This window comes from Bos mutus, chromosome 3 (assembly GCF_027580195.1).
Source record: "Bos mutus isolate GX-2022 chromosome 3, NWIPB_WYAK_1.1, whole genome shotgun sequence".
In the NCBI taxonomy this organism is placed as follows: Eukaryota; Metazoa; Chordata; class Mammalia; order Artiodactyla; family Bovidae; genus Bos; species Bos mutus.
Window position 1 is genome coordinate 26983333 of NC_091619.1, and position 24364 is coordinate 27007696.

At 41.1% G+C, this 24364-nt stretch overlaps 1 pseudogene; it reads right to left on the reverse strand.

Annotated features, from left to right (window-relative positions):
- Positions 1–407: 407 nt before the first annotated feature.
- Positions 408–1526, reverse strand: LOC102288266 (ATP synthase subunit g, mitochondrial pseudogene; annotated as a pseudogene).
- Positions 1527–24364: the final 22838 nt, after the last annotated feature.

Below are 24364 nucleotides of genomic sequence, written 5' to 3' on the forward strand. Positions count from 1 at the left end.
CTTTTCATTGTGTCACTCAATACACAGCTGGCCTCTATTTATAGATACATGCCATTAAAAATATATTAATGTTGCTATATTATCAATTTTAAAAAATCTAAAAAGTTACAAATCTAACCCACTTCTTTGCTGTGTAACTAGGAAGATCATTAGGGAAGGTTTTTTGAGAAAGTGACATCCAAAGCAACACCTAAAGGATGAGGAAAAGCTAGTCATAGGACAAGTTGAGGGATGAGTGTTTTAGGGGGAACAACACACAGTTAGTTGTGTGTTGGTTTGTGTAACATCTGAAGAAGGCCAGTGTGGTAAATGGTGACAGAAGACATGAACAGAACAAAATGAGACTGGAGAGAAATTAAAACCAGATTATAACAGCCTTAAGAGAGAAGTCTGAATTTTTTTTTTTATACCAATCACTTACATTTATTTCAGGACATAATATACTATTTAGACCCAAGGACAGTGCTAAATCATAACTCTGTTAAATACCTACAGGATATTTCATTTTTGCGAAGATAGGTCCTTAAAAACTGGACAGATTAATAATATAACAAATATCAAAATCAGATGAAAAATACGTTATTGCTCTCATTCACTCTGTCCTAATGTTAAAGATGTTACAAAGATATACAGATTATCATCATGCTGTTCTTTTGGGAGCCTATATTCAAGCTGATAATAAGGTGTTGTCAAAGGGATCTTTCTCTGATTTTTGCAAAGAAAAACAGCCCAAATTGTATTCTTAATGCTACGTGATTTAACTGTATCATGCTTGGCACATGGTATTATTTCGCCTACTGGAGCAAGTTCTCATTTTCTCAAAGCCTTCCCCCCAGCTTTTCTAGAAATAAAGCTTAAATATCATTTATTTCAAGCTTTCAGAATAAAGTTAACCTCATTTATACAGGTACCAGGTTGGTGTACTCATATATATCTTTTCCAATTGCAGGCTAAGCAAAGGCATGCATTTAGAACCGTATTAATATATTAAAGCGAAAGACAAACCAACTTAATGTCAAGAGAAACTGTGACCTTCCATGTAGTGTGTGATAGAGAAACACTGATTCTGACACATTGTCTTATTTTATTCAAATAGCAGTCTGCTCACACGTGGTCCAAGAACACTTGAATAATAAAGCAAATATAATCACACGTTAAAAATTGGTCTTCAAACATCATAGCCCATGATGCCACGCTTGCCTATGATCTCGCCAACATAAAACCACATCCACACCTCAGTGGCCACCAAACCATTCAGTAGAGCTTCCTTAACAGTGAGCTGTTTGAAGCTACCGGTTTTAGCACTGTTGATAATTTTTGTCAAGCTCTGAATTGCTGTAGGGATCTCAGCAGGGGTTGGAGGAACCAGCTCAACCTTGGCATAGTACCAAAATGTGGCCATTCTAAGGCTTCAAGTAAGTCACAGCAGCGTTGACCAGCGCCGGGGCCTTTTCCGCGAGGTTACGGACAAACTGGGCCATGGTCCTAGGACGGAGAGCCCGTCGCCCCGACTGGCCGGCTGAATGTCACCCGCCTGGAGAAGTCTGAATTTTATTCTGGGCATAATGAGAAATCACTAAAGGATTTTAAGCAGAAAAGACACCATCTAAAGTATATTTTTTGTTTTGTTTTCTTTTGATGTTTTGTTTTTAATTGACATTTTCATTGAGATCATTGTAGATTTACTTGCAGTTTTAAGAAATAATACAGATAGAGCATGTGCTTAATTTAGTTTCCCCCAGTGATAACAATTTGTAAAACTAGTATAATGTAGCTACCAATATAGGGGCATTGACAAAAAACACCTTATTCAGAGCTCCCCAATTTTATCTATACTTATTTACACATATGAATTAAATTCTGTACAATTTTATCACTTGTAGGTTCACGAACCCATCACACAATCAAGATTCTGAATAATTCCAATATTAGGAATCCCTCAAGTCACCCTATTTTAACCACACCCACCTCCCTCTTCCATCTCCCCATTCTCAACTTCTGGCAACCACTAATTTGTCCCCGATTTCTAAAAATTTGTCTTTTCAAGATGTTATATAATTGATCATATATTGTGTAACCTTTTTTATTAATTTATTTTATTTTTGGTTGTGGTGGGCCTTTGTTGTTGCTCGCTCCAGCTTTCTTTAGTTGCAGTGAACGGGAGCTACCTGCTGGCTGCAGGGCATGAGTTTCTCATTGTGGTGGCTTCTCTTGTCTTGCAGCTCAGGCTCTAGGTGTGAGGGCTTCAGTAGTTGCAGCTCATGGGCTCTAGAGTGCAGGCTCATCAGTTGTGGCACACAGGCTTAGTTGCTCTGCAGCATGGGGGATCCTCCCAGACCAAGGATCAAACCAGGGCCCCTTGCATCACAAGGCAATTCTCAACCACTGGACCACCAGGGAAGCTCATGTGTAACCTTTTGTGATTGGCTTTTTTCCTTCAACATTAGTTCCCTGGAGATTGATCCAAATTGTTGTGTATATCAATAGTTTGCTTGTTTTCATTGCTGAGTAGTAGTCTGTGGTTATGGGCATGAAGAAGTGAAGGTGTTTGTCCCTCAGTCATGTCCAACTCTTTGCAACCCCATGAACTGTAGCCCTCCAGGTTTCTCTGTCCATGGAATTATCCAGGCAAGAACTGGAGTGAGTAGCCATTCCTTTCTGCAGGGGATCTTCCTGACCCAGGGATCAAACCCAGTCTCCTGCATTGCAGGAGAATTCTTTACCATCTTGAGTCACCAGGGAAGCCCAGTTACAGGCATGCCGCCGCTGCTGCTGCTAAGTCGCTTCAGTCGTGTCTGACTCTGTGCGACCCCATAGACGGCAGCCCACCAGGCTCCTCCGTCCCTGGGATTCTCCAGGCAAGAACACTGGAGTGGGTTGCCATTTCCTTCTCAATGCATGAAAGTGAAAAGTGAAAGTGAAGTCGCTCAGTCGTGTCCGACTCTAGCGACCCCATGGACTGCAGCCTACCAGGCTCCTCTGTCCATGGGATTTTCCAGGCAAAAGTTCTGGAGTGGGGTGCCACTGCCTTCTCCAGTTACAGGCACACCACAGTATAAATATTTACCTTTGGAAGGGTATATGGGTTAATTCCATTTTCTGCTACTGCAAATAAAGTTGCTATGAATACTCATGTACAGATTTACATAAGAACATAAGTTTTCATTTCTCTGAGGTAAAAGCCCAAACATATAACTTCTAGTTTTATGATAATTGTATATTGTATTTTATTTAAAACTGTCGAACTTTTCCAGAATAACTGTATAATTTTACATTTCTACTAGCAATATAGAAATGATCCAATTTCCCTAAATCTTTGCCAGAATTTGATATTGTCACGATTTTTAATTTTAGCATTTCTGATAGATGTATAGTGGTAGCTTGCACTTTTCATTTGCATTTCTCTCGTGGCTAATCATACTGAATGTCATTTCACATGTTTTTTTGCCATCTGTTTATCCTCTTTGGGGAAATGTCTGTTGATGCCTTTTCCTTATTTTCTAATTGAAGTGTTCATCTTTTTATTATTGAGTTTTCAGGGTTGTTTATATATTTTAGATAGTACTCTTTTGTTGCAAATGTGGTTTTGCAAATATTTTTCCTAATCTGTAGTGTGTCTTTGCATCCTCTTTACAGAATCTTTTGCAGAGCAAAAGTTTTTAATTTTGATGAAGCATAATTTATCAGTTCATCCTTTTATGGATTATACTAATAGTATTAAGTCTAAGAACTCTTTCCTTGCCTCTGGATTCCCAAAATTTTCTTCTATATATTTTTCTAAAAGTTTCATATTTTAAGTTTTACATTCAAGTCTAGAATTCATTTTTAGTTATTATTTTTATAAGATACGAAGTTTAAGGTTTTGTTTTGATTGTCTGTGTTCAGTTCCTCAGTCGTGTTCAACTCTGTGACCCCATGGACTGTAGCCCTTCAGCTTCTCTTTCCGTGGGACTTCCAGGCAAGAATACTGAGCGAGTAGTCAATTGCTTGAGCACTGTTTGTGAAAAAGTGATCCTTCCTTTGTTGAATTGTTCTTGCACATTGTCAAAATTCAGTTGGGCATACATGTGTGAGTATATTTTGGGTTTCACTATTCTGTCAATTAATTTATCTATCTCTCCACCACAACCATATCTCACTTTTTTGCAGTAGCTAACTAGAAAAAATGTGATTTTTAGTGGAGGAATCTTCTCACTTTACCCTTCTTTTTCAAGATTGTCTTAGTCATTCTGGGACATGTGCTGAGACAATTTTTCATATAAATTTCAAAATGCATGCTAAGTTGCCTCAGTAATGTCTGACTCTTTGCAACCCCATGGACTGTAGCCTTCTAGGCTCCTCTGTCCATGGGATTCTCCAGGCAAGAATACTGTCCCAGAATGGGTTGTCATGCCCTCCTCCAGAGGATCTTCCCGACCCAAGGATCGAACCCACAGCTCTTACGTCTCTTGCACTGGCAGGTGAGTTCTTTACCAGCTGAGCCCTGTGTGTTTCTACACACCCACCCACACACACACACACACAAAATTGCTAGGATTTTTATAAGAATTGCACTAAACCTACTGATCAGTTTGAGGAGAATTGCCTTCCAACCCATGAGCATGGTATACCTCTTCATTTAATTGGGTGGTCTTTGATTTCTTTCCTCACAAATTTCAGCATATAAATCCTGTACATGTTTTGCTAAGTAAATATGTAAGTACTTCATTTTCTTTGGAATGACTGTAAATAGTATTGTTTTTAATTGTAGTTACTTCATTGTTGATTTATAGAAATATGATTGCATTTTTCTGTTGTTCTTGTATCTTGCAACCTTGCTGAATTTATTAGCTCTAAAGAGATTTTTCTTTTCCTTGGAATATTCTATGTAGACAATCATATCATCTGCAAGGAGAAATAGTTTGGTTTTCTTGAGAAATAGTTTTATATCTTCCTTTCCCATCTGTATGTCTTTTATTTCTTTTTCTTGACTTATTAAAATGGCTAGAACTTCCAGTACTGTGTTCAATAAGAGTGGTGAGAGTGGACATGCTTACCTTTCTTCCAAAATTAGGAAGAAAGCATTGTTTTTCACCATTAAGTGTGATGTCAGCTAAGATTTTTATACACGCTCTTTGTTAAGCTGAAGTAATTCTCCTCTATTCTTAACTAAGTACTGAATGAGTGAATTTTATTTTCACGTAATTCTGATGCAATATATGGGGGAGGAGAGCAAAATAAGTGAGGTAACCCGTAAGATGAATATCACAGTACTCCAGGTGAGAGATGATGGTAACCTAGACTAAGATGATGGTGGTGATACAGATTAGGAGACAAGAGAGCAGATTCAAGATCTACTTTGTTGTATAACCCATAGGACTTGCTGATGGATTGGGTGGTTAGAGTCATAAATTGCATTTGGCTACAAATAACAGAAAACTCTGGGCTTCCAAGGTGGCTCAGTAGTAAAAGAATCCTCTTGCAATGCAAGAGAAGCAGGAAACGTGGGTTTGATCCCTGGGGCAGGAACATCCCCTGGAGAAGGAAATGGCAACCCACTCCAGTATTCTTGCCTGGGAAATCCCATGGACAGATAAGGTTGACAGGCTACAGTACATGGGGTCACAAAAGAGTTGGACATGACTTAGCAACTAAACAACAACAAACAGAAAACTCTACTACAATGACTTAAGTAGAGGCTTCCCCCTCACCCCCGCCCTGAACAAAAAGAAGTCAGAGAATAAGCAGTTCTATCGATCTCATCTGTGTCTCAGATCCTTTTATTCTTTGCTGTTACATAATAACATATGACTTTGAACCATACAGTCACAAGATGGATGTGGTACTTCTAGGTACCACAGATAAGTTCCAGTAAGAAAAACAGAGTTGCAAAATTTTTCTTTTAGTGATACTTTATTCAGAAAGTTAAGCACTTCCAGAGACATTTATCTATATTTCCTTAATCAAAACTATGTCATGAAAAAAAAAAAAAACCTATGTCACTAACCACTCAGTTGCAAGGGAAGCTAAGGAATTGATATTTTACTTTCCAGTCTCTAAAGTAGAGAAAAACAGGGAATAGCTAATTGCAGTGGACACTAAGTGAGCCAATCCATAGTACCTACCACACTAAGGATGATGGAAATAAGGAAAAATGGATTACTTCCATATTTCTGGTTGACAGATTACATTACTGTTTACTAGGATGTATAAGAGTGGAAGAGACATGGATGTTAAGAGAAAGCAATAGTTCAGTGTTGGCCACGTTGAGATTAAAATGTTTATGAAGCATCTAGAATGTCAAGCAAAGAATTACATACATGAGGCTGAAATTCAGAAATGTCAATACTGAAGGTAATAATCTTGAAGTTACCAGGATACTGATGGTATTTAGAGCTATTGAACTATATAAGATCACCTTGGAAGAAAAAAAGTAGTTGTACACAGCTTTGAGGAATTCCAATATTTAAGTATTGCTTTGGGAAAATTGAACTCACAAAATAGACTGAGTAGCTAAAAAGTGTGGAGAAGGCAATGGCACCCCACTCCAGTACTCTTGCCTGGAAAATCCCAGGGACAGGGGAGCCTGGTGGGCTGCCGTCTATGGGGTCGCACAGAGTCGGACACGACTGAAGCCACTTAGCAGCAGCAGCAGCTAAAAAGTGAATAGAGAAACCACGAAAGAAGCATTAAAGGCATAAATGGAAATATGTGTTTCATGGAGAAGGTATTCTATAGAGTAGAATGCTACTGAGAGAAGATAAATAAGATAAAGAGAGAAACTTCCATTGAATTTAGCAGCATGAAAGTAGTTGATGATTGAATTAATTAAAACCAATTTCAGAGTCAAGAAACAAAAAATCCACTTAAACCCCAAATAGGAGTCTGTTATTTTTCCCACACAACAAAAAGTCTGGATGTAAGCAGCTAAAGGTATTAGGGAGCCAATTGAAGAGTGAACGGGAGATGGTGAGGTAGCAAAATGCAATGGATAGAAACATTTTCTATTCATTTGGCCAGAAATTTACTTGTGAAGGGTTTCTCTGGTGGCTCAGACGGTAAAGGATCTGCCTGCAATGCGGGAGACCTGGGTTTGATCCCTGGGTTGGGAAGCTCTCTGGGTTGGGAAGCTCTCTGGGTTGCAGATGGGAACAGCTACCCACTCCAGTATTCTAGCCTGGAGAATTCCATGGACTGTATAGTCCAAGGAGTCACACAGAGTTAGACGCAACTTTCACTTTCACTTTAGTTGTGAAGAGGAGCAGAGAAGTAGGATGGTATCTAGATTGAGTTGTAAGGTCCAGTGATGTTTTTTACTTTGTATTATTGTTGTTGTTGCTGTTAACATGAAGTAAAAAATTATGTTTGTAAAATGATGAGAATGATCATTGTGAGGAGGGGAGAGACAATTGATACAAAAGGAAAGAGAGTGAAATGAAAGACTCCCAAACATTCATGCTGGTAGGTTCTAGCCTGCTTATGATGTTCCCTTCCTGATAACCTGCCTATGGACTTTGGACTTGTTTAGTCACCTTCACAATTGTATCAACTTATTCCCTATAATAGATCACTTAAAATTCCCAGTTCTGCTTCTGGGACTGAATCCTGACTGATACAGAATTTGATCCTCAAAAAGTCCTCGAAGAGGCAATAAAATTATGTACTAGTTTCTATGAAAGAAGACAGGAGGTAAAGGAAAGTTGCATGGCTCAAGGTAGCCCGGAGTTAAAACTCCCCTCCAGGTCCTCCCCACCATTCTAGACAAAACAAAGAACTTTCTCACCAGAAGAAAAAAATAGACATTAGGTTGATTACGCCCAGCTCCAAGCCGGCCCAGCCTCTGGCCCATCTCCAGAACTCCTTACCCCAGCCATTTAAGAGATAACTACTCCCAGCAACCTTGGAAAAGAACAGGCCCCCTTAAGACAGTAGCTTTCTACATACATGCCTATATATACTTACTCTTTTCTTAGATAAGTGCAGCAGCTCACTAATCTGACTGCTGCCCCTGCTCGCCTCATTAAAGGTGATCTGATCCTGTAGAGTGCCAGTCTCGTTCTTTTTCTGAACCTCGCCTACTCTAACTCCTGACCTTACATTTTTGGTGCCAAAACCCGGGGGGTTGAGGTTCCTTCTCCTTCTCCATGGACAGCTCTTTGGAGAGTGGAAGCCTGCCGAGCTCACTTTCCTGCCCAGGCTCCTTGAGAGGACGCCCTGTGCCTTCATGAGCGGTACAAGTCCTGTGTAAGGGCTTTATTGGTTTTCCACGTACCACGAGGAATATTGGCCTCTCTCTCCCTCTCTCTCTTCCTGCTTTCTCTACACTCTCTTTTTCATGAGACTGACCAACTCCAGGACATAAGCCTTTTGCCATTCAACCGCTTTACATGCAACACTCCATTCAAGCCGGCCCCTAAATTAAGGTAAGATCCAATCCGGACGGTTTTCTAGAAGCGCCCTAAAACTTAGTCCTCTCCGGGTCCTGGGGACCCCCAGCCTAAGGCCACTCTGAAGGCAACGGTGGGGGACGCTCCACCTCGACACAGAGCTCTCTTCTCGTAACTCCTATTGCAACTAGGGGTGACGCCTTAAGCTCCCAGTAGGAGCCTCTGCTTGCCTTTCAATTATGGGGTCTGGCCAATCTCTCCCAAAGGATTCCCCTCTGGCCTGTGTTCTTAAAAATCTCAAGCCACTCTCTCTCACTGAACTCAAAGCTAATCGCTTAAAACGACTCTGTATACAGATCTGGCCTCAATACCAATTAGACAACCAAAACCGCTGGCCTGAGTTCGGGACTTACTATTTCAATATTTTATCAGATCTCACTAAGTTCCTCAAATGGAATGGCAAAGGGTTGGAGGTCCCACATGCCCAAGCCTTTTGGGCCCTTTGGAACAGGCCCTCCCTATGCAAAAACTGCTCCACCCATGAGGTCCTTCTATGCACCTTGCCTCCCAAACAAAAGGGCTCTTCTTCTTCAACCGCCGGTCAAGACCTTCTGCACCCCCAAAGTTTGACACAGCAGACGAGCCCCCTCCCTATCCACCACCCCACCAACCCTCTCCTTCCCCCTCATCCAATTCCAAAACCTCTCCTGACTCCCCCTCAACCCCGCTAACCCATCTCCCTGACTCCACCTCCCCTCTTCTCTCTCCTCCTCCCACACGGTCCTGTACCCAAAACATTTCCCCTGAGAGAGGTGGCAGGACCAGAGGGCCCCACCTGAGTCCACGTGCCATTTTCATTGTCAGAAGAGCCAGATAGAAGAAAAGTTAGGATCATTTTCTGAAAATCCTACCAGATACAGAAAAGAATTCTGAGACTCTCCCAGGCCTATAACCTCACATGGAGTGACATATATTATATCCTAAATGCCACTCTCACCCCAGATGAAAAAGACCATATCTGGCAAGCAGCAAAAGCCCATGCCCATCACTTGCATAACCAAGACAGGGATAGCCCAGTTGTTGATGAGGCGGTGCCTCAATTAGATCCCCACTGGACTTACCAGCTCAATGACCCAGGTATCAAGAGACTCAATCATATGATTACTTGCCTTCTAGAAGGAATGCAGAAAAATACTCATATCCATGTCAATTATGATAAAGTCAGAGAAATCACCCAAGGGGCTGACGAAAATCCAGCCCTACTCTTGGTACGCCTCATAGAGGCAGTCCAAAAGTATACTAACCTAGATATCACCACCCCTGCTGGATTACTCTACCTTCATGTTCAATTCATCAGCCAGTCCGCCCCTGACATTAGACGCAAGCTTTGACAACTAGAGAAGGGACTTAAGAACCCCCCGGACCCTGCTTCCGATGTAACCAGTCAGGACACTGAGCAAAGGCATGCCCAAACCCGAGGCCCCCTACAAAAGCATGCCCGACCTGTGGCCAATGGGGACACTGGAAGATGGACTGTCCCCAGGGGTGCCCTGATGCCCCTGGAGAGGTCCCCACCTCCCAGACCTGGAGAATGGAATGTCCACAGAGACACCCTAGCACCCCTGGGGAGATCCCCACTTCTCCCCAGAACCCCAGCCCAACACTATGAGAGTTGTTCCAATGATGGGGCCCATGTTCCAGCCCCCCAGCCTGTGTCCCGGACACAAGCTCGGAACTTAGGGCAGACAGGGTAGTGGCTGGAAAAAAGACCTCCTTTATAATAGACACTGGAGCCACTTTCTCTCTCTTAACTTCCTACTCTGGCCTAACTCAGAACTCACAATCAAGGTGGTCTCTGGAGTTCCCTTAAGGCCAAAAATCAGCCCTCCATTACTCTGTCAATTTGGAAAATCGACCGTCGTACCTCATCCCTCATAATGTTTAAGTGCCCAATGGCATTCCTGCTGCTGCTGCTGCTGCTAAGTCGCTTCAGTCGTGTCTGACTCTGTGCGACCCCATAGATGGCAGCTCAACAGGCTCCACCGTCCCTGGGATTCTCCAGGCAAGAACACTGGAGTGGGTTGCCATTTCCTTGTCCAATGCATGAAAGTGAAAAGTGAAAGTAAAGTTGCTCAGTCGTGTCTGACTCTTCGAGACCCCATGGACTGCAGCCCACCAGGGTCCTCCATCCATGGGATTTTCCAGGCAAGAGTACTGGAGTCGGGTGCCATTGCCTTCTCCGATGGCACTCCTAGGGAGAGATCTATTATCCAAATTGGGAGTCTTTATTACCATACCCCATCCCCTTGATACAGTCTCTATATTCTGCATGCAGATGGCACCTGGACCATCCCTATCCCTCACCCCTGACCTTCCCTTGGATCTACCCACCTTAGACCCCCAAGTCTGAGACACTGATCACCCATCCATAGCCAAACATCATCCCCCAGTCCACATTACACTAAAAGACCCCTCGACTATAATCACCCAACAACAGTACTCTCTCACCCCAGAGGCCCACAAGGGACTTAAGCCTATCATACACCATCTTCTTCAAGCCTCTGTCTTAATTCCTACCCATTCACCACACAACACCCCTATTCTGGCAGTAAGAAAGGGACCAAACTCTTTGAGACTGGTCCAGGACCAGAGAAAAATCAGTGAGGCTCTTACACCAACATTCCCAGTAGTCCCTAACCCTTACACCCTTCTGTCTACCATACCCCCAACTGCAACCCACTTCACAGTATTAGATCTCAAAGACGCCTTTTTCACCATCCCCCTCCACCCCCTCTCCCAACCCCTTTTCGCCTTCACCTGGCAAGACCCCAAGACTCACATTTCCCAACAACTAACATGGACAGTTCTCCTCCAGGGGTTCAGAAACAGCCCCCACTTTTTTGGACAGGCTTTACAAAAGGGCCTACAGACACTCGACCTAGCTCCAAGTCATCTCCTCCAATATGTAGATGACCTCCTCCTTTGTAGGCCAACCTGAAAACTCTGCTTCCAATATACTCCCAAACTCCTTGGGGCCCTGGGATCCTGGGGTTATCGGGTGTCCTGATCCAAGGCCCAAGAAGTACAGACAAATGTCACCTACTTGGTGTCTCTATATCCCACCAACAAAGAACTATTCCCCCAGATAGAATCCAGGCCTTGATTAACTGTCCACTTCCAAAAACAAAAAGGGAACTCCTGTCTATGCTCGACCTCCTAAACTTTTTCCGTATCTGGATCCCTAACTTTCCCCTCATTGCAAAGCTGCTCTATGAGGCAACTAAAAAATGTCTGGATGAGCCCCTGTTTAACCCCTTCTCGCTGGCCAATCCTCTTTGCCAGCTCACTCAGAGCATCCTCCGAGTGCCAACTCTCCACCTGCCAGATCACACCAGACCATTCTTTCTCTTTGCCCATTCCAACCAAGGACACGCCCCGGGACTTCTATGTCAGTGGGCCAGAGACACCTGGGCTCCCATAGCCTATCTGTCAAAACAGCTTGACATGGTGACCAAGGGGTGGCCTCCCTGTATACAGGCTATGGCTGCTATCGCAGCCCTCGTACCCAAAGCAAATAAACTCTCTAGGCATGCCCCTTTAACAGTCTGTTCTCCACACACCTTCCAAGACTTACTATCACTTCGGGCTTTCCTCTCTCTTTCCCCTTCCAGGGTACAGGTCCTACATGCCTTTCTCCTCGACCCTCAGCTCTCATTCTCCCCCTGCTCTCCCCTTAACCCTGCCAGCTTATTACCTACATCCTCTACAACAGACCCTCTCCTACATAGCTACAGCCTAACAGTAGATCTTACCCAAAACCCATTTCAAAATTTAACAGATAAGCCCATCCTAGACCCAGACACCCAACACTGGCTCACTGATGGCAGCTCTCAAAAATCCCCACACTTTGCAGGAGGATATGCCATCATCCAGGGGGACCTTCATCACAATCACAAAACCCAGGCAATTGAAGTTTCACCTCTGCCACCTCACACCACCTCCCAACAGGCAGAACTGATAGCTCTCACCAGAGCTTTGACTCTGGCTAAAAATCTAAGAGTTAACATCCACACAGACTCCAAATATGCCTATAACATACTTCACTCAAACATCCTAATATGGAGAGAGAGAGGTTTTCTAACCCAAAAGGGATCCCCCATTATTAATTCAGACCTGATCCACAAACTTCTAGAAGCAGCACTCTTACCAAACAAAGCTGCCATCCTCTACTGTCGGAGAAGGCAATGGCACCCCGCTCCAGTACTCTTGCCTGGAGAGTCCCATGGACGGAGTAAGGGACATCAAAAGAGAAGTCTCATATCAGCCTACAACAATGTTGCAGACCAGAAGGCAAAAGAGATAGCCCTGTCCCATCCCTCCCTCCAGTCCCCTGTCATCTTAGCTCTGATTCCATCCGACCCTCCCACCACCAGAAAAATACTCTTATCTACACTCACTCTTTCATCCCTCATCCAAGATACTCCAACAGTTCCTCTGTAACCACTTACCCATATCCACTGCTGACCAATAATATTTAGATAACCTTACCTGCTCCTGTCAAACATGTCAATGTATTAATCCCAATTCCAACCTTAAACCTACCTCCTTTCCAACCCATCAAATGCGAGGCAGCCTCCCAGCGCAAGATTGGCAGATAGACTTTACTCATATGCCCCCGGTTCAGAGATTTAGATACCTCCTGGTCCTTGTGGACACTTTTTCGGGATAGGTAGAAGCATTTCCCACTACAAACAAAAGAGCCCGCACTGTGGCCCAAATCCTCCTCAGAGAAATTATCCCCAGGTTTGGCCTGCCTTCATCCCTCCAGTCTGATAAGGGCCCAGCATTTACATCCAAGGTCACCCAACAACTTGTCCAATTCTTACAGATACCCTGGAAATTTCACATTCCATATCATCCCCAGTCCTCAGGAAAGGTAGAAAGGATGAATAGAATAATCAAAGAAACTCTTACCAAATTAATCTGGATTGGACTAAATGTTTGCCGATTGTTCTCCTCACAGTGTGGGCTTTGCCGAGAAAGCCCCTGGGGCTGTGCCCCTTTGAGGTGATGTATGGAAGGCCCATACTCCCTCCTGGACTCCCCCCTGAACCTCCTCCCATACCAAGCTTCCTACACTCCCCTCTGCTGGCGGAACTCTGCAATGCCCTCTGGAAATACGTCAACCACAACTTGCCTGCCCCTGATCCCCAAGCCCCCTTGGCCCCTTTACAGTTGGGGACATGGTCTATCTGTCAGATAATCCCCAGGTTGACCTAACCCCAAAGTGGCAGGGACCATTCAAAATCATCCTCCTTACCCCAACTGCAGCTAAACTCAAGAAGGTCACCTCCTGGGTACACCTCTCGCCTAAAACAGGTCACCTCCGATCCTGCGTTGCCCTCCTTAACTGACCCCTATCAGGTCTCCCTCACAGGATCCACCTCCTTAAAATTCACCCAGCGACAACCTCTGTCAACCATCCGAGAAGACGCTGAATGACCTGGACACTCACAACCTACAACTGTTCCTGACCCAACAGCTCCAACCCTGATATAACAGAAACATGCCTAGACAAAAGCCTGTAGTTAACTCTTAACATGTTTTGAAATAGACAACCCACTTTGCCTGAGATGTCAGCCTTAGACAGATTAGTACAACTTCAAGCCAAAATTAAAAAAAAAAAAAATGAGGGCAAAGGGACCTTTTAAATCTTAAAGCACAAAACTGAGTTTTCTGTCTGTCAGTAAAAAGGGTTTGTGGAAAGTGAAACCCAAGAAGAAAGTTCTATGTGTGGTACATTTTATTAAGAGAAAAAGAGGTATGGCTTACAGATGGCTATTCGGGCAAATAAAGTGATGAATACAGAAAGTGTAAAAAAGGTTTGTGGTAAGTAGAAGAGAGTTTTGTGCATGATACAAGTTTCTTAAGACATTAAACTGCCTTTGTCTTAAACGGCCTTTGCAAAAAAAAAAAAAAAAAAACCATATGTTTCTATCCTATTACCCACTGGAGACACTCCTCAAAGAAGAAGAGGTAAAACAAATAGTCTATCCCCAAGGAAAATGCTCCCACAGAAAAAGACAAGCTGTCATAGCCCCCCTCCTGATTGGGACTGCCATAGCAGCAGCCCTGGACACCAAGATTGGGGGCATCTAAACCTCGGCCCATTTTTACTACTAACTGTCCCAAGAACTTAATGAGGATATGGAGCAAGTAGCAGAGTCCTTCGTTTCAGCCCAAAGGCAAATTAACTCATTGGCTTCTGTGGCCCTACAAAATAGGTGAGCCCTGGACCTTCTCACCACAGAAAAGGGGGGGACCTGCCTTTTTCTAGGGGAATACTGCTGCTATTTTGTTAATGAAACGGGCATAGTCCAGGGCAGAATCAAAGAACTTAGAGACAGAATTGAACGCTGCAAAAAAGAGTTACAAAACCTTTACACTCCCCAAAACCTATTCCAACAAGCCCTCCCTTGGTTAGTCCCTTTCTTGAGACCATTGGTACTTATTTTATTCCTCTTATTTGGACCCTGTCTCCTCAATATCTTTCAAAGGTTTCTCCAGGAACGGATTCGGGCCATCTCTCGAGACCAAGTCAAGACTGTTCTTTTGCTTGAAACCCTGATGGCGAGAATAAAAAATCAACACTACAGGCCTTGGACTTCCTTCCTCCCAGACTACAAACCCCTGACCCTCATTTATCAGCACGAAGAAGCCCTGAACATTAACAGCGCCAACACCTCTTTCTCTTTTTATATATATTTTATATATATTTATATATATATATATTTATATATATATATTTTATATATATTCCTTAAGGTCTGGAATGAAGGAACGTTGCATGGCCCAAGGTAGCCTGGAGTTAAAACTGCCCTCCAGGTCCTCCCCACCATTCTAGACAAAACAAAGAACTTTCTCACCAGAAGAAAAAAATAGACATTAGGTTGATTACGCCCAGCTCCAAGCCGGCCCAGCCTCTGGCCCATCTCCAGAACTCCTTGCCCCAGCCATTTAAGAGATAACTACTCCTAGCAACCTTGGAAAACAACAGGCCCCCTTAAGACAGTAGCTTTCTACATACATGCCTATATATACTTACTCTTTTCTTGGGTTAGTGCAGTAGCTCACTAATCTGACTGCTGCCCCTTCTCGCCTCATTAGAGGTGATCTGTTCCTGTAGAGTGCCAGTCTCGTTCTTTTTCTGAACCTCGCCTCTTCTAACTCCGGACCTTACAGGAGGTACATGACCTGGGGAAGTGAGTGAAGATTTCTGAAGTGAGATTTCACTTAAACTGAGTTTAAAGAGTTGTTTAAAATTGGTTAGACGAGGCAGCAGTGGTCTAGTGAACCAGCTCACTGGAGAAGGAAAAAAAGCTTGATTTGTAACATTTGAGAATTTCCTCGGTGTATATATTCCTGCTGCTGCTGCTGCAGTTTAGTCAGTCAGCCATGTCCCACTCTTTGCGACCCCATGGACTGTAGCCTGCCAAGCTCCTCTGTCTATAGAATTTTCCAGGCAAGAATACTGAAGTGGGTAGCCATTTCCTTTCCCAGGGGATCTTCCTGACCCAGGGGTTGAACCCTGGGTCCTGCACTGCAGGCAGATTCTTTAATACTGAGCCACCTGGGAAGCCCCATATACACTTCTAGCATGGCCAATTTTAAATTATCAACATGATGTCATATAAACATAGAATTAGAAAGAGATGCACACAATTGGCTTTCATAAGTTAGTATGAGTACACAACACTAAGTCGAAGGTGTGGGGGAAACAGCACGTGCATCAAAAAATAAATACCAATTTTCTTTCTTGTACAAGACATTTTATCATGGAAAAAAGACCCAGTGGACCCCCTCCCCCACCAGTTGTCATTGTAGTTAAAGAACAATGCTCAGAAACAATAACTGCATTTTTTTGGCAGCATACCAATGATGAGCACCACAATGATTAATTCAACTAAGGAACTTCTAGACCTTGTCCTGTAAAAGCAGATAATATTATGTCTGAGATCAATGACAAGTAAATGCAGAGGTGTGATTCAAATGCTAAGTAGCCTAAAGAGGATGCTTTTTCCACTACAGAAATCTTCTTTACTACCACATCCTGTTAGGATACTTGGAAAATCCTCACACCCCCATTAGTCTGGAATCAAATATTTCAGAATTGTTTTTGTAAGATGGAAAAGTCCACTTGGTTTTGAAGGAATTTAAAAGCTAGTCTTTAACCCATACAGTGATGATTTTGACAGGGTGCCAATATCATTCAATGGTGACAGAATAGTTTCTTCAACATATAGTGCTGGGACATCTCAACATCCACTTGCAAAAGTATGAAGTTGAACCCCTACTTCACATCATATCAAAAAAATCAACTCAAAAATGGGTGATGATGGATAATGACCTAAACATCAAGATCCAAATCATAAATCTCTTACAAGAAAACATAAGAATAAATTGTCATGATCCTGGATTTAAAAATTGTTTGTTAAATATGACACCAAAAATATGAGTAACAAAATAAAATATAGGTAAATTGAACTTCACCAAAATTAAAGACTTTTGTACATTGAAGAACATTACCAGTAAAGTGAAAAGAAAATCTATTGAATGGTAGAAACATTTGCAACCATATATTGATAATGGTCTGGTATCCATAATATATAAAGAACTCATAAATCAACAGCAAAAAGAAAAAACTCAATTTAAAAGTGGGCAAAGGACTTGATTAGTTACCACGGAAATGTGAACCAACACCACATCACCATCCCTAAGGTAGCTAGTGATGAGGTGCCTAATCACCACCCCTGCTGCTGCTAAGTAGCTTCAGTCGTGTCCAACTCTGTGCGACCCGATACACGGCAGCCCACCAGGCTCCCCCGTCCCTGGGATTCTCCAGGCAAGAACACTGAAGTGGGTTGCCATTTCCTTCTCCAATGCATGAAAGTGAAAAGTGAAAGTGAAGTCGCTCAGTCGTGTCTGACTCTTAGCGACCCCAGGGACTACAGCCCACCAGGCTCCTCAGTCCATGGGATTTTCCAGGCAAGAGTACTGGAGTGGGGTGCCATAGGCTAGCTATAATAATTAAAAAACAAACAAACAGAAAATAAATGTTGACAAGCCTGCAGGGAAACTAGAACCTTCCTGCATTGCTTATGGGAGCATAAAATGATTCAGCATTTTCATGGAAAATCATTTGGTGATTCCTCAAAAAAGTTAAACATGGCATTGCTACCTGACCAAGCAATTCTACTGTTAAGTACATACCCAAAAGAATTAAAGATAAGAACTTAAATAAATACATGTTCATAGCATCACTTTTCATTTTAGCCAAAAATGTAAACAATATGAATGTCCATCAATAATTGAATGGATAAATAAACTGTGGTATGAGGACTTCCCTGATGGTCTGGTGGGTAAGACTCTGCACTTCCACTGCAGGGGGCATGGGTTTGATCCCTGGTTGGGGTAGTTCTGCATGCTATGTGGTGTACAAAAATAAATGAAAAAAAGTAAACATGCAATTAAATATTGAGCCATAAAAAGAAATACTGTTATATGCTATAACATAAATGAAGTCCAAAAATATTATTAAATGAATGAAAGTAAACACAAAAGGTCACGTATCGTATGTTTACATTTATATGAAATATCCAGAAGAGGTAAATCCACAGAGACAGAACATATATTTGTAGCTGCCAGCAGCTGGGGGTGGGGCAAATGGGAAGTAACAGTTTAGTGGGTATGGGCTTTCCTTTTGGGTGATGAAAATGCTTTGGAACTAGAGGTGCTAGTTGCACAACACTAAATTTGGAAAACTCAGCAGTGGCCACACGACTGGAAAAGGTCAGTTTTCATTCCAATCCCAAAGAAAGGCAATGCCAAAGAATGCTCAAACTACCACACAATTGCACTCACCTCACACGCTAGTAAAGTAATGCTCAAAATTCTCCAAGCCAGGCTTCAGCAATACGTGAACTGTGAACTTCCTGATGTTCAAGCTGGTTTTAGAAAAGGCAGAGGAACCAGAGATCAAATTGCCAACATCCGCTGGATCATGGAAAAAGCAAGAGAGTTCCAGAAAAACATCTATTTCTGCTTTATTGACTATGCCAAAGCCTTTGACTGTGTGGATCACAATAAACTGTGGAAAATTGTGAAAGAGATGGGAATACCAGACCACCTGACCTGCCTGTGAGAAATCTGTATGCAAGTCAGGAAGCAACAGTTAGAATCGGACATGGAAAAAAAAAAAAAAAGAACTGGACATGGAACAACAGACTGGTTCCAAATAGGAAAAGGAGTTCGTCAAGGCTGTATATTGTCACCCTGCTTATTTAACTTCTATGCAGAGTACATCATGAGAAATGCTGGACTGGAAGAAACACAAGCTGGAATCAAGATTGCCAGGAGAAATATCAATAACCTCAGATATGCAGATGACACCACCCTTATGGCAGAAAGTGAAGAGGAACTCAAAAGCCTCTTGATGAAAGTGAAAGAGGAGAGTGAAAAAGTTGGCTTAAAGCTCAACATTCTGAAAACGAAGATCGTGGCATCTGGTCCCATCACTTCATGGGAAATAGATGGGGAAACAGTGGAAACAGTGTCAGACTTTATTTTTTGGGGCTCCAAAATCACTGCAGATGGTGACTGCAGCCATGAAATTAAAAGACGCTTACTCCTTGGAAGGAAAGTTATGACCAACCCAGATAGCATATTCAAAAGCAGAGACATTACTTTGCCAACAAAGGTCCATCTAGTCAAGGCTATGGTTTTTCCAGTGGTCATGTATGGATGTGAGAGTTGGACTGTGAAGAAGGCTGAGGGCTGAAGAATTGATGCTTTTGAACTGTGGTGTTGGAGAAGTCTCTTGAGAGTCTCTTGGACTGCCAGGAGATCCAACCAGTCCATTCTGAAGGAGATCAGCCCTGGGATTTCTTTGGAAGGAATGATGCTAAAGCTGAAACTCCAGTACTTTGGCCACCTCATGCAAAGAGTTGACTCATTGGAAAAGACTCTGATGCTGGGAGGGATTGGGGGCAGGAGGAGAAGGGGACGACAGAGGATGAGATGGCTGGATGGCATCACTGACTCGATGGACGTGAGTTTGGGTGAACTCTGGGAGTTGGTAATGGACAGGGAGGCCTGTGTGCTGTGGTTCACGGGGTCGCAAAGAGTCGGATAGGACTGAGCGACTGAACTGACTGAACTGAAATGTACTAAGTACAACTGGAATGTTCACTTGAAAATGGTTACTATTTTGTGACATGAATCTTACCTCAGTTTAAAAACAATAAAGTCTTTAATCTATAACTGAGGTTCATGTTAAGCAAACAAAAAGATCGTCTCAAAGTTGCACTGATTTTCATTTTCTGTTAAGATCAAATGCATTTCATTTTGTGTTTTGGAATTGTTTTATTGAGTTTGAAAACTATACTTCCTGTGGCTTTCAATCCTAAACAAAACAGTAAGAAAGTTACAAGATTGGTGGTTTGGGGTTTTTTTCTCAAGTGTTTTAAAACATTTTTGAGATTTTTAATAGTAAAAGGAAATCATATTTAGGACAGCTGGATCATTTCTACATAATTGGCTTTTCATCCTTGATCTGGGTTTGAACTGTTTACCCCCACTTTACCATTTAACCATTATCAGCTTCATTAATTAAACAGAAACAACCTCTAATCATTTATAAAATGCATGTCAAAGAAAATTTAAACAAAGAATAGGATCTGGGCAAAATAAACATCTCTCTTTTTTTTTTTCAGTTTTTATTTATTTATTTATTTTTAAATATAAATTTATTTATTTTAATTGGAGACTAATTATATTACAGTATTGTATTGGTTTTGCCATACATTGACATGAATCCGCTCTTTAAAAGCTGCTGCAACTAATCATAGGAGTTTCCAAGTTATTTTGTTGTTGTTTTCCATTTATTATGAAAAAATACTGAAGACCTACAGTGTTTCTCTTGGTGTAGTTATCTGAATTCTTTTAAACAAGAGTAATTCTGTTAACAACACTTTTCACTGATATGAAAAATAGAATTTTCAGCAGCTTATCTATATCTATAAGCTATAAAACTCAGATTCCTATTTAATCAAGCCTTTAGATACATCTATTTGAATAGAATACTTTCTATTCTATTTAACTTTTAGTTGATTGAGTAAAAAATAGCATGGGAGACAGTTTATGATATGCTTAAAAGAGTGTACAAGCAAAATTATCAGTTTGTGTATCCATAAACAAAATTAGATTTAAATATTCAATTCCAAAAGATTGTTCTACTGGATTTTAATGAGACTGCCACAAAGCTCTAAGTGATTTATAGGAAAATATGCTCCAATCTTGTAATTTTTTTCCCCAAGGCTTTGTATTTTATAAAGTTAAGACTATTAGAAAAATAAGGCAAAAAACTAGAATGCTAGTTCAAAATATAAGGGATAATGATGAGATGCAGACTTTATATATATGTAAATGATGCTAGTGGCTGATCATCAGTTGAACCTGTGCTTTGAGTTTCTTCTCTAGTTCACCGTTGCACTTAACTGATTAAGGCATCAGTCTGTAGCTATAGAGAAGGAATGGCTTCTTAGGCTGATTCCATCAATGATCTTTTTCTGTTACTATCCCATTGGACTCTTGGTCTGCGGCTATCTTCTTCACTATTGCATTCCTAGTGCCCATTACAGGGCCTAACTCACAATAAATGCTCAATAAATATTTCTTGATTTGAATAAACAAATAAATTAAGAATGAATGGCAGCTATGCTAAACAGCTGAGTTACCTATACAGGGAGTGAAAGTAAAGATGTAAAAAAGTAATGCCTCTGGCATTTTTTTTTAAAGAAAGTCAAAATACCCAACTAAGGACTTCATTATTTTACACCTTCTGTTTTGAATTCAAGACTTATTTATTCTTATTTTGTGGGAGGAAAACTGAGCACTGGTAGTTGACAGTTTGTTTATGTATCTGTTAGTGTTTTTACTCCCTGGGCTATAAATTGGTTTTATTCATATTTATCTAATGAATTAATCATATATATACAGAGACCATGCTTATTTTTATTTCCCTGGTGCTTAATACAGTCACTTGCACATAAGATATAATCAATAAATGCCTGTTGAACCCAAAGTTGATACTTTCTCTAAAATATTTTCCTCTTCATTTTTATTTTGTTTCTAGTATATTAATGCATCAATAGTACAGTCCTTTCAGAATACAGAAATTGTAGGTAATAGTAGGGACATTTCTATGTATTTATAACTTATACTTAATACATTAAAAAAATCTTATTGATTAGCACTGGTTTATTTTACAGCTCCAAAAATGTATGGCTTCTAATTAACAGTAAATAATATTTCATGATATTTCTTCACTCAGCTTTTGCAGAATAGTATATATTTTTAAGATCTTATTAATAAAATAATCAATGAAAAATTAATTATTATAACAATCTTAATTTCAAAGGTGGGAAATTTTTCCTATCTAGAGAATTTTTAAACTAATACTGCCCAGTATTTTCTTATAATACTAGTGAAAATCTTCAGAGAAAAAAGTATTATTTTTTCCTCCAAAGTGGCAAAGGTACAGGACAACTTGTTAAGGGTTCTCATTTTGAGGGAGAAAAAAATCACCTGGTTTAAACAGCCAGGTAAATCTCCTTTGTGTGAATTAAAGAGCTGAATAATATCAGAGAAAATTTGAAAGTCACTGTTTACAATACTCACAGTCTTTACCTGGAAATTTCACCTTTGGTTTTAGGCTGTCAGATATTTTGTATAAATGCACTTTAAAATACAGAATTAAGTCTTCTAAGACTTCTTTTCATTATACTTCCCCTTTTCCTTAATCAATATCCTATTTGGCACAATGTTATAGAAATGCACGTGGTTTGTGCAGACCATTTAGTTTTGTTTTAGCTTTATCAGCCTATTTTATTTAATGGGATATTAACAGATCAGCTCAGGCTCTAATTGTAAGGATAAAGTATTATTCACATTTTTAACATAGTGTTTATAAAATTTTATGCAATGCTTATAAATTTCTGTGTAGTGCTTACAAATACTTGGCATTTCCTTTTTTATTAGTACCAGAGTTAGAATGGGTATATTGAAAATTATCTATGAAGGAGGATAGTTGTTCTTTCTTGTTTTTTAACTAAATCGAGTAATTCTTTGTTAGTAGCTCTTCTGAGTCCTGCCAGAATGGAGTTGTATTATTTTGACAAAATGCAGAAGTGGCACTAATAGTTACTAAAAAGCATCAAAACATTAACCTTTAGCAACCTCATTTTTCACTTGGTACCTTTGTTTAAATATTTTATCAAACTGAAGTTAAACACTAAAAATTAAAGTGAACAACTAATCTATTCTCTTCAGCCTAAAAAGAATAAATGTGATAGAAAGTAAAAGCATTAGAAGGAAAAACAGTGTAAACTATTGTTTTAGTGTTAACTGATACAGTTCTAATTTTTTACAACTAGTGAAACTGAAGTGTCAGAGAGGGAATAGTGCAAGAAACACTTTACTATTTAATCTTCAGAATTTTAAGATTATAGATTCAATAGTATCAGGAACTGGTTTATTAAACATTATATGAACACTCTAGATTAAAGGATTTTCAGGGATTTCCTTGGTTGTCCAGTCGTTAGGAGTCCTTGTTCTCACTGTCAAGGACGTGAGTTCATTCCCCAATCGGGGAACTAAGATCCTGCATGCCATGAGGCCAAAATAACAAGAACAAAGTAAATTTCAGATCAGAATATTTTAGCCCTCTAATCACAAATTTAATTGAGCTCAATTACAGAACACCTGAATAGGGAGTTCTTAACAAATATTAACAACTGCCCTAAATTTGTTGCCACTTGACTATAAACTAAGCACTTCTCTGACTACTAAAACAGAAGATAAATAAAATATAAATCATTTCTAGGTAGGAAGTAGGACATGAATGTAGGTAACTACTATACAGGGTTCAATAGAGTTGAGTCACTCAATCGTGTCTGACTCTGCAACCCCATGAATCGCAGCACGCCAGGCCTCCCTGTCCATCACCATCTCCCGGAGTTCACTCAGACTCACGTCCATCGAGTCAGTGATGCCATCCAGCCATCTCATCCTCTGTCGTCCCCTTCTCTTCCTGCCCCCAATCCCTCCCAGCATCACAGTCCTTTCCAATGAGTCAACTCTTCTCGTGAGGTGGCCAAAGTACTGGAATTTCAGCTTTAGCATCATTCCTTCCAAAGAAATCCCAGGGCTGATCTCCTTCAGAATGGACTGGTTGGATCTCCTGGCAGTCCAAGGGACTCTCAAGAGTCTTCTCCAACACCACAGTTCAAAACCATCAATTCTTTGGCGCTCAGCCTTCTTCACAGTCCAACTCTCACATCCATACATGACCACAGGAAAAACCATAGCCTTGACTAGATGGACCTTTGTTGGCAAAGTAATGTCTCTGCTTTTGAATATGCTATCTGGGTTGGTCATAACTTTCCTTCCAAGGAGTAAGCGTCTTTTAATTTCATGGCTGCAGTCACCATCTGCTGTGATTTTGGAGCCCCCCAAAATAAAGTCTGACACTGTTTCCACTGTTTCCCCATCTATTTCCCATGAAGTGATGGGACCAGATGCCATGATCTTCGTTTTCTGAATGTTGAGCTTTAAGCCAACTTTTTCACTCTCCTCTTTCACTTTCATCAAGAGGCTTTTGAGTTCCTCTTCACTTTCTGCCATAAGGGTGGTGTCATCTGCATATCTGAGGTTATGGATATTTCTCCTGGCAATCTTGATTCCAGCTTGTGTTTCTTCCAGTCCAGCATTTCTCATGATGTACTCTGCATAGAAGTTAAATAAGCAGGGTGACAATATACAGCCTTGACGAACTCCTTTTCCTATTTGGAACCAGTCTGTTGTTCCATGTCCAGTTGTAACTGTTGCTTCCTGACCTGCATATAGATTTCTCAAGAGGAAGGTCAGGTGGTCTGGTATTC